The sequence below is a fragment of the Dermacentor andersoni genome, chromosome 11 (genome assembly GCF_023375885.2).
Source record: "Dermacentor andersoni chromosome 11, qqDerAnde1_hic_scaffold, whole genome shotgun sequence".
Classification (NCBI taxonomy): domain Eukaryota; kingdom Metazoa; phylum Arthropoda; class Arachnida; order Ixodida; family Ixodidae; genus Dermacentor; species Dermacentor andersoni.
The window spans coordinates 13125736-13142477 of NC_092824.1; the positions used below are offsets into that span (position 1 = coordinate 13125736).

Below are 16742 nucleotides of genomic sequence, written 5' to 3' on the forward strand. Positions count from 1 at the left end.
TTCGCGTGTTCCTCTTTTTGTACGATAAAAGTCACCCGGAGTACAAAGATAAGGACGCCAAAATGAACCGGTGGACGATCATTGGCAGAACATTCGATCTCACTGGTGAGTTGTTTTCATTCTTTATCTGAGCTTCCGCTGAATGTTCACGTCGGCAGGAATGTGCGGGGGTGAGCACACTTGTTTGGAGTGCTCTAGCGGTGTGCTGCGGAGCAAATGATGTGGAATCTCGGTTTCCTACGGGCATGGTGATTTTGCCTGAGCGGTTCGCATGTCGTATCAGGCTGCGCGCTTCGTACAGCGCCGCTTGAGCACTCAAACAAGTTGCTCATCTTTTCATTTTGCAACCTTTCTTGGTGATAAACAATGGCATTTCTGTAGGACCGCAAGCAGCCGCAAAATGTAAAAATTTGAAGGATGGTTGGCTTAAAATTGTGTCGGCGTCGGAGGGGGCCCGGAAAAGTGGCGCTGGAGGAGAGGCCGGAAAGGTCCATACGAAGTGGACACTTTTCGACATCGTGGATGGCATGTTGAGGAACACACCACATTATGCGGACAGGTAAAAAGAAAGGCGACTTAGTTGCGTAGCCATCTGCGCCAACTCAAGCCTGGCATCGATAACTTCACTACTGTCACCTGTCCTACCACTCTTTCTTAAGCCGCTTTCTTCGTGTTTAATGTCTTTTTACCTGCTTTGACTGCCCAAGCGTCTGTGTTTTTAAGAATTTATTCCCTTCAGCTGCACTGGCAGTTTCGCTATTGTTATTTTCACATTAACTTTTTCCTGGCGAGAAATCTGCAGGGATTGCATCTAAACACCTCAAATTTTATATTTCAGGTCTTCATCAAATGTGCCCCCAGAAGAGGACATGTACGTTAAGTCTTGTTTCCGTAAGTGTAACTTCAGTTTATAAAGCTTCAAGTGATTTAACTTGTTATGCATCTGTGCTTTTGTGCAGCTCCATTTTGCCATCTCCCCTGTCATCCAACAGCCCTTCCAGTCTGACACTGGTGGCCATGTGTGCACCTCGCTGTTTGCTTACCATAACGGTTACTGCAGTGAAACAGTTTATGCACAGCATTGTCATTTAATTCACCTGTGTAGCTGTGTGTCAATCCCGGCTGCTGCGCTTTTTCAAGAAATGTAAGCTGTACTAATTGTGGTGTCATTATCCACCAATAGAAGCAACAACCTATGTCTTTATATAATGCAGGTACTCTGACAGCCCCAATGACTTTACCCATGAAGACGGTTTGAGGTGGGTGGTGATTTTCAGTTTTCCTAGCTGTGGTGCATCACAGGTTCCATATCAATACACCCTTTCCACAAGCATTTCACATTTAAGAGTGGGTCCACTCTATTATGCACTGTTATGCTGCACTCCCATTGAAATGGATTAGTTTATATGTGCATACAGATCTTGGCTAAGTTGCTGTCATGACTCGCCGCTGGTCTGCAGTTTAAAGTGAATCACACACTCAACACTGCATTGCAATGTACTGGGAAACACTTTTAAGTGTCCTATTTAATGACTGCACGTCTAAAAACTGCAACAAGGTGTGAAACAAAGCTTTCGGGTACTAGATGAGTGTGATGTGTCTTGCTCTTTTTCATAGCATTGCAAGTAGACATGTTTTTTGCATGGCATAAATGGCAGAATTTTTATTTTTTCTATAGGCTCCCCAGCACATCAGAAGGTGCGGCATCTGCTGCTGGCTCTTCAGTGTAAGTTAGTGTTCACTTTCTTGTGTCGGAATATGACACCATAACAAACATTTTTTTGAGGCAGGTTGTCAACTTCACAAGCAGGAGGCGCTGCCCCGGATCCAGGGTAAGAAAGCTGTGCGCACTTTCTTTTATTGGAAGAAGACATACTTTTCCAGTGCATTTCTTGAGTGCAGTGATGTGGCCTGTGCGGAATGAATGAATATTTGATGTTTAATGGCGCAAGGGCCAGATGTGGCCAAAGAGCGCCATGCTAATGATTAATGAGTTCACAGTGCCTGATGGGTTTTATGGTCTTATGCGCCGTGGCTGTAAAGGGGCCTAAAAGAGTTGATGCAAATTCCATAAAATATACGAGTAATAAAATTATGGGAATGACTATTGGCGTGTACTATGAACATTAAAATGTATTGAGAAAGGATGATGCAATATATAAAATATGTGATTGTCTAGATGTATAATATTGTCTAGAGCACTACTGCCTCACCGGGGCCCTTGAAACGCAAGGGCCTAGAGGCATGTGCTATACAGAGAATCTATCCTAGCGATGTCCTCTGGAAAGAGGATACGCTAAGAAATGAATGGGCTTGTAACATGTAGTAGTACAACATCTTTCAAGAAAGCGAGGACTGCTTTGGTATTAAAAAGCGGTTCTACACCAAGAAACATGGCCGGATGCAGAGGGACGTGATGGCTGTATGCAAAAGGAAAATGTTTTCTCCTGTCTTTTTCGGCTTCCCGGCACTCCAGGAAGACATGGAGGACGGTCAGCCGGTCGCCACATCTACCACAGGTTGGAGGCTTGTTACCGGTCAAGAGAAAATTATGAGTGCCAAATGTGTGTCCTATTCTCAGTCTAGTGAATAGGACGTCTGTTCTTCGTGTTTTCGTTGTTGACTGCCAGAAACCTAACTTAGGCTTAATTACGTGAAGCTTATTGCTCGTTTCTGCGTCCCACAAGCGCTGCCAGTGGCTTCGCAGTTTGTTTCTGAGGAAAGGCGTCATGTCTGTGGAAGGGACTGTAGCAGAACGAGTACCCTGCGATGCCATTGATTTGGCCATCTCGTCAGCAAGCACATTTCCCTGGATTCCTCTATGGCAAGGAACCCAGCATACTACAACATGTCTATACATGTGATGAGCAGATGTTACATAAATGTGCGTAGAGTTCATTGAAGACAGGATTTGTATGCTTTTGTAAAGAAATGAGTGCGTTTACAAGACTTAACGAGTCTGTGAATATTATTGCTCTGTCAAGTTTCAGTGTCTTTATATGTTTTACTGCAGACAGTACTGCATAGGCTTCTGCAGTGAAGATACTTGTTGGGGGGTTCAACACATCAGATTCAGAAAGAGAGTCACCAACAGCAGCGTAGGATACGCCAGCATGAGATTTGGACGCGTATATGTAAAATTCGTAGCAGGAGTACTTCGATTGAAGCTCTCGGAAATGCATAGCAATTTCAAGCTCAGGAGCGTGCTTCAAGACCTCTACAAAGAATGTGTCACATTCTATCACCTGCCACTCCCAGGGCTGTAATAGATTAGCAGGAGCCATTAGGCGATGTTCGAGTATTGGGACATCCATTTCTTCACGCAGCGACAAAGGAAGTCTCATGGAGGGTCTGTTGCGGAAAAGTGTTTCACACGTGAAGTCATTTACTGTAGTGAAACACGGATGTTCCTTATTAGAGCGCACTTTAAGAAAGTAGGTGAAGCTGATGCATGTTCTCTGAAAATGTAGTGACCACTCGTCTGACTGTGCATATAGACTTTCGACGGGGCTTGTTCTAAATGCGCCAGTGGCGAGGCAGATACCCAGATGATGAACGGGGTCTAACATCTTTAGCGCGCTCGGTGCGGCGGAGTGATAAACCACGGCACCATAGTCCAGTCGTGATCGAACTAGGCTCCTATAAAGATTCAACAAACACTTTCTGTCGCTACCCCATGTTGTGTGGGATAGGATTTTAAGTAAGTTCATTGTTTTAAGACATTTTGATTTAATATATTTTATGTGTGGGATGAATGTAAGCCTGGAGTCAAGTATAACACCCAGGAATTTGTGTTCCTTGTTTACGGGTATTCGTTGCTCATATATTTCAACAGTGGGATCTGCAGCAACCCCTTTTTTCCTGGTGAAAAGAAGGCAAGAACTTTTGTTGGGGTTCACTTTGAACCCATTTTCGTCTGCCCACTTGGAGATTTCGTTTAAGCACTGTTGTACCTGCCTCTCACAGACTGTTAGGTTGCAGGATTTGAAACCTAGTTGTATGTCGTCTACGTAGACGGAATAAAAAATAGATCGGGGTAATGTTTTACGAAGCATGTTCATTTTAACTACAAAGAGCGTGCAGCTCAGTACGCCTCCCTGGGGTACCCCAGTTTCCTGTATGAATGCACGCGACAGCGCATTACCTATTTTCACTCGGTATGTACGATTATGCAGGTAGCTTTCTATAATGTTTAACATAGTGCCGCGGATGCCCAGCGTCGATCGCTCACGCAGGATACCGTAGCGCCAAGTTGTATCGTACGCCTTTTCCATATCGAGAAAAACGGATAAGAAGGACTGTTTATGCACGAAGGCGTCGCGAATGTTTGCTTCCATGCGCACTAGATGGTCGGTTGTAGATCATCCTACTCTAAAACCACACTGATACGGATCAAGAAATTTATTTAATTCAAGGAAGTGTAAAAGTCGACGGTTTATCACTTTTTCAAAAAGTTTGCATATACAACTTGTGAGGGCAATCGGGCGATAACTTGTTACTAATGTGGGGTCTTTGCCCTGTTTCAGAATCGGAACGACCAGGGCTTCTTTCCATGCGGTAGGGAGGTATCCCGCAGCCCATATTGCGTTAAAAAGTGCTAGCAGAGTAATTTGAGTATCACTGGAGAGGTGTTTAATCATGTCGTACATGATCCTGTGCGGTCCAGGTGCGGAGCTCTGACATGCAGTCAGGGAGGCTCTCAACTCGGCAATCTTAAAAGGCGCGTTGAAGAGTTCGTTCTGTCTGCATTTGCGGTCGATAGCCTTGTGTTCTGCTACTTGTTTGTGTTTTAGAAATGCCTTGGAGTAATGGTTAGAACTGGAAACGCGCTGGAAGTGTTCGCCAAGGGCGTCTGCTTGGTCTTCCAAGCGGTTTGCTTCACTGTTTACTTAGGGCAACGGATGAATTTCTTGCCCCTTAAGCCTTCTCAGCCCATTCCATACTTTTGATTCTTGAGTATACGAGTTTATACCAGATAGAAACCTCTGCCAGCTTGCCAGTCATCGCGTCCTTCTTCCCTGCGATTTAACCTGTTTAAATTCTATTTGATTTTCTGCTGTAGGACTTTCGCGTAGTTTGCTCCAAGCTTTATTTTGTCTCTTCCGCGCCTCTCTACAATCGTCATTCCACCAGGGGACCCGTCTTTTCGATGAAGTGCCTCGTATTTGAGGAATGGACTTTTCAGCGGCGTCAATGATAAAAGCGGTGAAGTATGAAACAGCATGATCTATAGGAAACTTATCTATAACATCTCGTGATATGTGGGTGGATTCCCTAAAACGTTCCCAGTCAGCTGAGGCCAATTTCCAGCGAGGGAAGTGTGGACGCAAGTCATGTTTGTTTACGAAGTTCAGCGTTATTGGGAAATGATCACTTCCGAATGGGTTTTTAAATACATACCATTCTAAATCAGGAAAGATGGAAGCGGAGCCGATCGCCAGGTCTATTGATGAGTACGAGTTATGATGTGGATTTTAATACGTTGGTTCTTTCTTGTTAAAGAGACACGCACTGGAGGTTAAAAGGAAATTTTCAATGATTCGGCCTCTCGCGTCGCATCGCGAGTCTCCCCACATTGTGTTATTAGCGTTAAAATCTCCCACGAGTATATAGGGCTCGGGGAGCTGGTCAATGAGCTTATAAAAGTCTGTTTTTTTGAGACGCTGCTTCGGCGGTATATATATGGAACACACAGTTACTATCTTATTAAAAAGCATAGCCTGAACTGACACTGCCTCAAGGGGCGTGTTAAGGGCCACGGGACGGCAAGCTACCGCCTTGTCGGCTATTATTGCCTCTTCACGGTCTTTGCGGAAGATGGTGTAGTTTCTAAGAAAATTGGTATTGGTAGGTTTGAGATGTGTCTCTTGAACACACAGCAGCTTCGGATTGTGTTTGTGTATTATTTCTCTAATGTCGTCGAGGTTATGGAGAAGTCCTCTCACATTCCATTGTAGTATTTGTGTATGCATTATGCTATATGTGTTTGGTGCTGTGTGTTTAAGAGACTGAGGTTAGCTCACGGGCCTTTTTCAGGCGCCGTGACGGGAGTTTTATCTCTTTTGGAGCGGTCGAGAGCGCCTCGCCGCTCTCGACCGCTGGTGTTTGTGTCCATCGCCTCTTGCGAGGCTCTGAACACGCGCTGCTTTGTTTGGCGTGAAGGCCTCGGCACGTTGGACGAGGCCTTTGGGGGCACCTGCCCGGAGGTAGATGGCCCCGTCTGCTCGGTTGGCGCAGCAGCGCTAGCTGCAGCCGCCGGGGGGGGCGGATGGCGTTACTGCCGCCTCACTGGGTGCGAGTCGGACAGCCGCCGGAGACCGTTGTGGCGCTGCCCCCTGACGCGCCACTTCGGCAAATGTGTTTTTGGGCAGGTAGGATACCCGCCTGCGTGCCTCCTTGAAACTAATATTTTCGTTGACTTTTATCGTCACAATTTCTTTTGTCTTTTTTCCAGAATGGGCACAACCGCGAGTATGCGGCGTGCTCCCCTTCACAGTTTACACAATGGAGAGTGTTCTCACAAGCTTCAGAGGTATGTTCGTAGGCACTGCACTTCGCACAGGTTTGACGGCCTCGGCAGCTCTGCTAACTGTGGCCGAAACGTTGGCATTTGAAACATCTGAGCGGATTGGGCACATATGGCCTAACACGGAGCTTGATGTACCCTGCCTCGATTGACTCGGGCAGGACACTTGATCCGAAGGTGATTATCAAGTGCTTGGTTTGGATTTCTTTGCCATCTCGCCTCATCTTAATTCTTTTCACATTGATTACATTCTGTTCACTGAAGCCCTCCAAGAATTCAGCCTCAGTGAGCTCCAGCAAGTCATCGTCCGTCACAACGCCGCGGGTGGTGTTCATAGTACGGTGCGGGGTTACTGTTAGTTGGTTATCCCGAAATGACACAAGCTTAGGCAGTTTCTCGTATTGTTTCTTATCGCGGAGCTCCAGGATGAGATCCCCGCTTGCCATCCTGGTCGCCTTATAACCGGCTCCAAAAAAATCAGTCAGAGTCTTTGATACAAGTAACGGTGAAATAGTGCGCACTAGTTTGCCGGGTTTTTCCGAGTGAACTACATGAAAACGTGGGAAGTTGTGGACTTGGCGTCCGAAAAACTGAAAAACTTCATCGGTGCGCCCTCTTTTCGGAGGGCGATCAGGGAGTGGAGGAAAGGAGCTGTCCATAAATATATGTGAGATTTCGGCAGTAACGCCAGCCGCCCACCGTGGAGTCCTACAAGGGGACGCTGCAGGGCCTGAAAAACAGGGCCTGCAATCGCCAGCTGTACGTTACCACTATAACCAAATATGAAATAACCTAGGTTGGCTATTCACTTAAGGTTAACCCTTGCTGCCTCGAAAAATCGGAAGTAAAGAGAAGCTAGGAGAAGACAGGAAAGATGAAAAGTGAGAGAAAGACGAAGGCTAGAGGGAGAGAGAGACAGGAAAAGGCAACTACCGGTTTCCCCCGGGTGGGTCAGTCCGGGGGTGCCGTCTATGTGAAGCAGAGGCCAAAGGGGTGTGTTACCTCCGCCGGGGGGCCTTAAAGGTCCAAACACCCAGCATCAGCTCAACCCCCAGGATCCCCCTTTCCCCAGACACGGCTAAGCCGCGCACGGCTACACGCGGGAGGGTCCAACCCCCATGTGCTCGGGTACGTGGTGTCACAACACACCAAACGCCTGCTGACGCAGACGCCCCTGCGGGGGTGGCCTGTACTGCAGGTCTGGCGAAAGGCGGGCATCCAATGGACCTTCCTCTCGGTACTGGCATGGTTCACATTTCCTGCAGTGATTGCAAGAAAACATTGTGCTGATATATTTATATGCAGGACCAAAAGAAGGCAGTCTGACAGCTTCGACGATGCGGTGAAAGATGTCTTGGGCAGCTGCTCAGCTACGCTGTTACAACTAAAAAAAATGAAATGCCTGCACCGGCTGATGACAGTCAAGAGGCAGCAAACTGGATAGCTGCTAAGCTGAGGATGCTACCACACAAAAAAAGATGTGAGGTAACATTCAAAATCCACAAGCCGAAATGGAGCAGTATGAATAAATGAAATGTAAAGTGCAAGCAATCGATAATATTTTTCTATGAAAGCAAGCAATTTCGGCTTTCGTTTGACATGATAGTGTTTGTGCATGCTGACAAGTAGTTGCCTGTTATCGGAAATTACCTGCCGTCCCGCACGGGTCACGACACGTTCCTGCCATGGCACCTGGCCGTCATTCATGAAGTAGGATGCCAGTCTATCCCTTACTTCCAATGCAGCCCTGTAACACAGAAATGCACGAGATGTGCAACGTTTTCCTTCAGCTTATTCTGCCTGTCTGACTGAGGTCACAGTTCTAATGGGCGTGTTTTACTCCTCGTCGTTAGCTGTACCCACTGACTGTTGAAAACATGCACTACGCATGTATTTTTGCACTGTTACAATTCTTAATGCAAACTCTAATGAACAAGATGTCATGTGTTAAATGATCAAGTTAAATCAAATGTTTTGAAGGTCTCGCTGTTTGTTATTGATGAGTTTCAATTTCTTTAATGTAAATAAAGCAGAAAATGCAAACTATTGCTGATTTCATGCCGTCATGGAAATAATTACCGAGCAGAGTGGTACCCCTGGTCTGTCTATCCAGGAAGGGCACTACTGTTGTTCCTCATTGCCCCATTTGTGACATTTCCCTCCCAGTCTTCATGGTCAACAAATCCAGGAGGGTTGTACGTTGTCCTTGAGAACACTGAATCTCTCATTATAAAATTGTGGAGCGCCACACTTGCCCTTACAATGTTCTCAGTGGTTTCTTCTGACGCTCGAAAGGGTCTCTTCAGTATTCGCCACCTACTAGCCAGGATACCAAAACTGTTTTCTATGAGCCTCCTTGCACGCCTCAGCCGGTAATGAAACACTGCCCTCTTCAAGTAGTCGCTGTACTGGCTGACCCTATAGGTATGAAGAGCTAGAAAAAACAAAAAGTCACGGCATTAAATATACAGCAAATATGTACGCACTCGGATGAAAAATGCAATGACACTAATTTCAGACCATTGAAATAACTGGCAGCTGTGCGCACCCGCTGAATACAACTTGAAAAGAAAAAAACTGTTCCTACACCTAATGTCCTCTGAGTGTCTCTTTCCAGTGCGGCCAAATTGAAATGCTACATAAACTGATATTATAAAGGTTTTTATTCATTTTTGCATGCTTAAGTTGTGCTAAAGAAATGCTACGTAGGGCCACCTTTGGCTGCATTGCACAACTTGTGATTTTCAGTATATTATCATGTCAGAAAAACAGGTTAAATAGTGCTCATGCATTTGCTTGCAATCGTGCAATTAAACTTTATATGCCAACATTGCATTTTGTTACTACATCATACTATTGCTTTCCTACAAAATACAACATAACATGTAAATTATCAGTAATAAAAGTATTTTAATACACTCATATTGCACTGGACACACGAAATTTAGTCCTCGGAACCATTTCCTTTTTTATGCAGAAACGAAACCTTTCTGTCACGATCCACCCCGGGTCGTGAACAAGGGAGGGCTTCTGGCACCCTCCGATAGACGGACGCTCCGCAGCGTGGTGGTGCTGAATGATTACTGACCGGCGAGCTGCCGTGCTCGTCGGTGTTTATTGTGGTGCGGTGACCAGTGTTGCCTGCCGAGCTATAGCAGGCCGCCGAGCTTGGCGGGCGAACCAAGATTATGTTCGAGGGGGCGTCACATACTTGCTACAACCCCTTACCCCCAGTTTGTTTGTTAAATAAAAAATAAACGTCCAAGTTCACATTATGAGGCTCTGCCTCCACCCTAGCTGGGTCGACGGTGCCTGCTACCCAGGCGAGTAAGGTTCTGGTGGCCTCCGCCGTCGAGTACTCCGCCTGGGCACCGGTGTTGACGGGTCGGGTGTGGCAACACCGGGTGCTGCGTGAGCCAGCCTTGCTCCATCCGGGGGGTTCGTAGTGGTCGGCCTTGCGAGTGGTGCTGGGCTCGACACCGGTACCACGGGTGCCGCACCACTGGCTACGGTTGCCGCCTCCGAGGTGGGTGGTACTCCTCTGGGAGCGACTGGTGCTGCCGCTAGTCCTCCTGCGGGCTGGAACTCAGTGGCAGTCGAGGGTGCTGGCCAGGTCCCGAGGTGAGGTCTGACATGGTCGGCGTGTCTATGCCACATGGCCCCGTCTGGCATGCGCACGAGCAGCGATGAGGCGATGGCAGGAGACACCACCTGTCCGGCAGACCAGGGTTGGCCAGGACGGAAGTTCCTGGCGACAACTGGAGCTCCCGACTCTGGAAAAAGGCCCGGGACGGCACCCTTGGTCAGCAGCCAGCTTCTGCTTCTGTTTCTCTGATTGGGCCTCACGCAGCTTGCGCTTGCTGCGGGAGACCTCGCTCTTGAGCTGCCTGTTGCGGCTCTGCAGGCTCGTTATAATGTGCCGCATCTCCCGGTTGATTGGCTGAGCCTGCTCGCTGGACACCGACGACGCCTCAAACTCAATGCGTAGATTCTCATACTCTCGACGAATCTGCGCGATGTTGTCCTCGAGGCGGATGACCTCCGAGCGAAGCTTCTTCTGGACAACCAGCTCCTCGCTTTCCATCTGCTCAATGTGGCGAAGGTGTGAGTTTTTGGCTGTCGACAGCAAGGAGCGACACTCGTCCAGCTGAGCCTTGAGTTGCACGCTCTCGTTGTACAGCACGGAGAACTGGCTCTGCAGGCACTTGTACTCTGCCGTGCTCACCACCCGGCTCTCGGGCAGCGACCGCAGCTCTATCCGCAGCCGCTCCACCGTTTTCAGGGCTTCCTTGTGGTCAAGCTGAAGCTGCTCCAGCTCCAGCAGCTGTGCCGATGCCAGCTCCCGCTGTTCCTCGAGCTGGCTCTGCAGGTCCTCCAAGCGCAGGGAGGCTGCTCCGCCATCACCGCCACAGCCCCCAAAATCCACATGTAGGCGGGACCAGGGTCTCTGTGGGAACGGCCAGGGGGTGCTTTCCACATTACGCGAGGCTCACTGATGCACCTGGCAGATTTGGCAGCCCTGCACCACATGCAGGCTGGCTTCCGGGTACTCTGGCAGACGAATGACCAGTGCATGAATCCAGTTTCGGCCCAGCAGTGTCGGCGACGACCCCTTCGTTAAGTAAAGGGGAAGGGTTGCCTCCCTGTCGCCATAACGAACGCTGACCTGTGCCTGACCCTGAACCTGGGAGAGTTGCACGGAGGAGCTGAGCAGCATCACGCCCGAAGCCTCGACGGACACGCCGGGGAAGGTACGCTTGAAGAGCTTCCCGGCCATTACAGAAACGTTGGCCCCTGTGTCCAGCTCCATGGAAATGGGGTGCCCGCAGATTTCGACGGTCAGCATGTATGGTGGCACAGACGACGGTACAAAGCCTGTGTGCCACATGTCGAAAATCGGCGGGTCCTCGGCCACGACGTGGAGCCTGGCCGCGGAAGAACTTGAGCTTGCTGCCGCATGCCTCCGCCGCGTACCCTTGCGACGGCTACCCTGGCCGCGGGCTTGTGTTGTACCTGGGCTTGAATCGGGCTGCTGCTTGCTATTCGTCCTCCCCCTTCGGCATACACGTGCCAGGTGCCCAGTTTTCCCGCACGTAAAGCATTGTGCTTGAGAGAACTGGCACTGTGAAGGGGAGTGGGCACCACCACAGCGACCGCAGGTACTGCCTTTTGTCGCGAACTTGTTGACCGCCGCTTCCGCCGACGGTGAGCCAGTCGCACGGGAAATCTCGCCGGCGTCCTTGGCGGCAGCTTCCATTGCCAGCGCTGCCTTCACGACGTCGTCCAACGACGGGTCGGGAAGCTCCAGGAGTCGCCTCTGCATGGCGGGGTTGTTGATTCCGCAGACGAAACGGTCCCGGAGCAGCGAGTCCAGTTGGTCCCCGAAGGCGCAGGCAGTCGATTACCCTCGTAGCGCAGAAACGAATTGCCCGAGGGTCTCTCCTTCCCGGCGGCTCCGGTTGTTGAAGCGGAAACGCTCCATTAGCGTGGACGGTGCTGGGTTAAAATGCGAGCGCAGTATGGCAAGCAGCTCACCCAGCGTCTTAACGTGCGGCGTGGCTGGCTTGAGAAGGTCGAGCAAGAGGCTGAAGACGCGGGTCCCGCAGCTGGCCACGAAAACGTCCCGCTGTTTGGCCTCGGGTGTGTCGTTTGCCCGGAAGAACACGTGGACTTGCTCCTCGTAAATTGGCCAGGCGGACCCATCTCCCTCGAACGGCTCGAGCCTTCCGTACAGCGGCATGGCGACAGCAACGGGGGGCGGTGTTTCGCCGCTCGCGGCGGCGTGGGACGCTCCGTAAGTACTCGTCGCCAGCTTCTTCGCCAGTGTCACGAGGATCCCATCCTCTCCGCCAGTGTCACGAGGATCCCATCTTCGTCGCCAGTGTCAGGATCCACCCCGGGTCTTGAACAAGGGAGGGCTTCTGGCACCCTCCGGTAGACGGACGCTCCGCAGCGTGGTGGTGCTGAATGATTACTGACCGGCCAGCTGCCGTGCTCGTCGGTGTTTATTCACAGAACACCTATACAAACTTAGAGAAGGGAAACTGTACCTTCCACAGTGCTACGGAAATAAGCGTAGCGGTGGCGTCGTGAACTAAAGTATGCGACCACAGGTGGCGCTGTACAACAGGAAACGGAAACGGGGTTTTGCACACGCTTTACCAGGTGTTCTGTGGCTTTACTGGGTTTCTGGCTGCTGCGCCTCGATCGTGCTCCCGCCAGTTTAGTTGCTGTGTAACAAACGTAGCGCCTACATATTCATGTAGGCGCTACGTTTGCCACACAGCAACCAAACTGGCGGGAGCACGATCGAGGCGCAGCAGAATACATTTAGCGCTGAGTCAAATCGAGTTAAGGCACACTCTGAACTGACTTTTAAGGGCATCCCGAGCGGTTTTCCGTTTATTACGCCGCCGTTACCCCGAGTTGTGCCGCCGCGCTCCAGCTGTTGCATTTCGTGTAGGGCTACTGACAGAATGCGGTTTCCAGGTGGCACGATGGCCTCGACTGGAATAAACGCACACGACACCAAAGATTGAGTAAGCCTGAAAATATTTTATTTGCATTTTACAAGTACAACAAAAAGCACACGTCTACGCATCCACACAAACGCGGTTACATAGTCAAGAACATAGTCAAGAAATGGCTCATTAATAAGGGTAGCACAAACGCACAAGAAAGAAGACCTAAGCTACAAAACGTACGGTCGGCTGCGAAGTATAATAATTTCCCTGTCAGCGCGTGTCACTTTTATACAGCATCTTTACAGCACTACCAGGCCGGGTAGTTTGGCGGAAAGAACGCAACAGCTTATACGGCCGTCAGCTGCCTCTTCCTTACGGGTGTCATAATTATCCTAATCTCCGCATCAACGTCGCGCAAGTTCGCATACAGGTATCTGTATCTGAACCATATGTGCCAGCTTAATACACGTGTAGTGAAATTATGATAACCACTGCGTCTTATCAAACGTATTGGTTTTGCAAATGCGCATTACAGCTGACGGAACGACATACTGTAAGTGAAGCACAAGAGAACAAGGACAAAATGAGGATACAACACTTGAAGAAATGAAGAATTAGTAGGCATACATCAAACAAGCGATGACGGAGAAAACACAATGATGCATCGGGTGTTCTGTGACATCGGTTTGCGTACTTATGGTGTTATGGAGATCAACGGCATAAAAACGTACCTTCAAGCGTACTCCCTCAGCCTCCGCCGCATTCATTATGATAATCAACGCCTAAACAAAATGAGGCACTATTCTTTGGCAAGAGTAGACCTTTTTACAGAAAGTCTATGTAATGACTCGCAGACGAAACCAGCATGCTTTCGAGAATGTTTTACCGCCGTAGTATTCGAACGCCAACGGCCAGGAAACACATCGATACCAATAGGCTGTCGGCTGTCGGTGATTAATCGAGCACAAAAACCTTGACGCTATGACTAAAAAGCAGCTTCAACAATCAAATTTAAAAAAAATCAACTGCCTATTTGCCTGAGGTAAAAAAGCATCCTTAGACACCTCGATTGTTCATGTCAATGGTTTGTGTAAATTAAAAAATTTGGCATGTTCAGCGCCCCTAGCAGAGAAAGCACAAATTAAAGTATTCGACCAAATTACAGCAGCTCCACTTGCGCGCTTACGCTGAAACGTGCCTCGATTGATTTTTCGCCCTCTGTGGCCATTTGTTGAACTTGAGAGTGTGCGGGGCCTGGTTTATTGTGGTGCGGTGACCAGTGTTGCCTGCCGAGCTATAGCAGGCCGCCGAGCTTGGCGGGCGAACCAAGATTATGTCCGAGGGGGCGTCACATACTTGCTACACTTTCCTTATAAGACTCGCTATGTACATGCATGCAGGGTAGACTGCATTTGCAAATTTTTTGTAGAAATTGTTTGACCATTTTTACCGTATGCATGCATTGCACGAAACTGTATCTGCTATGGAAAACAGTGGCAGTAGTAACACAGTGCAGCTGCATTTATATTTCATCTCGGCAATCAGAGCAACATGTCAGCGCTAAAAGTAATTGAAGTAACTTGCCACGTCGAGGATAAGGCCGCATGAGGTAAGGCTTCAATGGAAAGGCCCCGTCGCCCACCACCATGCATGGTATCAGTCCCGCTGAGCCCACTGTTGCTGCTGGGGGGATCCCAAATCTGCGCTCGCCCAATATGTGCATCAACTTCGTTCTTAACGAAACTCCTCCATCGCTTTCTCCCCCGTAGTGGCCAACGACCACATACACAAATCTGAAATAAAGCAAGAAGTTTCAGTGTAGCCCATTTAGCATCTGATGTAGCACATGACTTTCACCTTGCTCCTCCTGAAGTCACTAGTGCGTTCAAGTCTCGTAAAGTCATTTCTGTGCTGCATTATAGTTTGACTAAATATACATGCCACACACAATCACAACTCAGAGATTACCATCTTAACATCTGCTGCTATTTGTGCAGAACCAAATATGTTTACTGTGAACCTGCGTGAGCAAACCATTGTAATCATACACCTGTCTACGCTATGCTCCTTAATTCGTCATGTAACTTACACCATTGAACTGTCCTCTTATCTTTCAGTGCATACAATAGCACTCTCTTTCAATGAATATAATACACTGTTTTCATGATTCACAAGAAAAACTCACCATTAATGAGTAGTTTAACAAAAGTTTTGTTTTGCCATGGATGCACCATACCTATAATGTGCATCGCATCTTGTCATGAGGACTGTGCTGAATTTGCAGGACATTCAATGCTCACATGCTTTCCATCAATACATCCAATGCATTTGGGAACATTCCACTCGGCAAGCATGTCTGTGGCAATCTGAAAGAGTGATCGGGAGGCAATATAATATGAGACTGTGACAAAACAATAGCGTAGTAATGCATAAGACGACCTTTAGAGATGCAGGAGACGAGATGCAGGAGTTCAACACATTTGAAAAGTCGGTACACAGGGGGCATTGGGAAAGTCACTAGCATAACAAATGAGATAAAGAAAGGCAAGCTGGAGGCTTGTCAACACTATAAACCCTCTCCACAGTAACAAAACAGACTGCAGTGCACTTACTTTTTTCCATTCTTCTGCTGTTTGTGGAAATCTTGCATAGATTGGCTGAAGTATTTCCCATAATGCAGCACGTTTCTCTTACGATCATTCCAGCCGTTGATCGTCCTGTCAGGAAGTTGAACGACAAACTTCTCATTGTGTCGCCGTTTGCGAGAAATCTGAAAAGCGTATTCTCATGACATACGTCTCAAAGGATAAATGAGGAGGAGGAGGGGGGGGTGAGTTGCGTCGCAGTGCTCATGCGGTATGTCTTACACAATATTTTCCGGGGGACTGCTGATCAGGCACTGTGACGGGACAGTACCGGATCACGGACTTCGGACTTACCTTACTGTCATGGCAAGTCAATCGTGTGCGGATATCGACCACCTGAACGGAGTGTCCTGCCGCTCAATCACAGGCCGAACTAGGTGGAGCAGTGTGTCGAACGAGCTCGGCGGCATCTGAAGGAAGCTATAATCAAGAATCAAAGACATCACTATCACGTCACACACACGGCACACTACGCGTTTAAAAAGGTCGTAATCACTCACTCTTGGAAGAAGCCTTCATCTCGGGAGCGCAGCCGGGGAAGCAAAGCATTCGCTTGCCCCTCAACGTCTCGGTAGCGCCAGCAGGGGTGCACCCAAAACCTTCGTCTGCATGCCTTTTGTGCGCGCCGCCGTCGCAACAGCAGACAACACACAATGACCAAAACGCTCAACGTTATCAGAACATCGTCGTCTGCATCTGCCATTGCAGGAGTCAACGCGATCAGCACAGTAGATGACGAGGGACGAGGAGCTGGTATGCGGCCTGCTAACCGAGCAAGAAAAAGCGCGCGGAAACCGCGAAATAGCGCCTATGCCCGCGCGGTTCGAGACAAGGCGGGATCAGCGCTGTCACGTGACTCCGTGGCGGCCGCCGCGCGCACAACCGATGTGGCCTCATGTATCGGAAGTTTCTGGAATATTATAGGCGGTTCCGTTCACTGTCTGTGACCGAAGCTTGTGTAATCTGAATGCAAGTGTGCGCGACGCGAATAATGTTGAATTTTGTGGAATGCACGCGGGTCCCAGAGATTACTCTGGAACATTCGACGACTGATGCATAAAAGCCGACGCGCTTGACCCGCTGATCAGATTTTCTACGATCGCCGAC

General features: G+C 48.9%; 1 pseudogene; it reads right to left on the minus strand.

Moving 5' to 3' along the window:
- Positions 1-7947: 7947 nt before the first annotated feature.
- On the minus strand, positions 7948-16338 carry LOC140214185 (uncharacterized; annotated as a pseudogene).
- Positions 16339-16742: the final 404 nt, after the last annotated feature.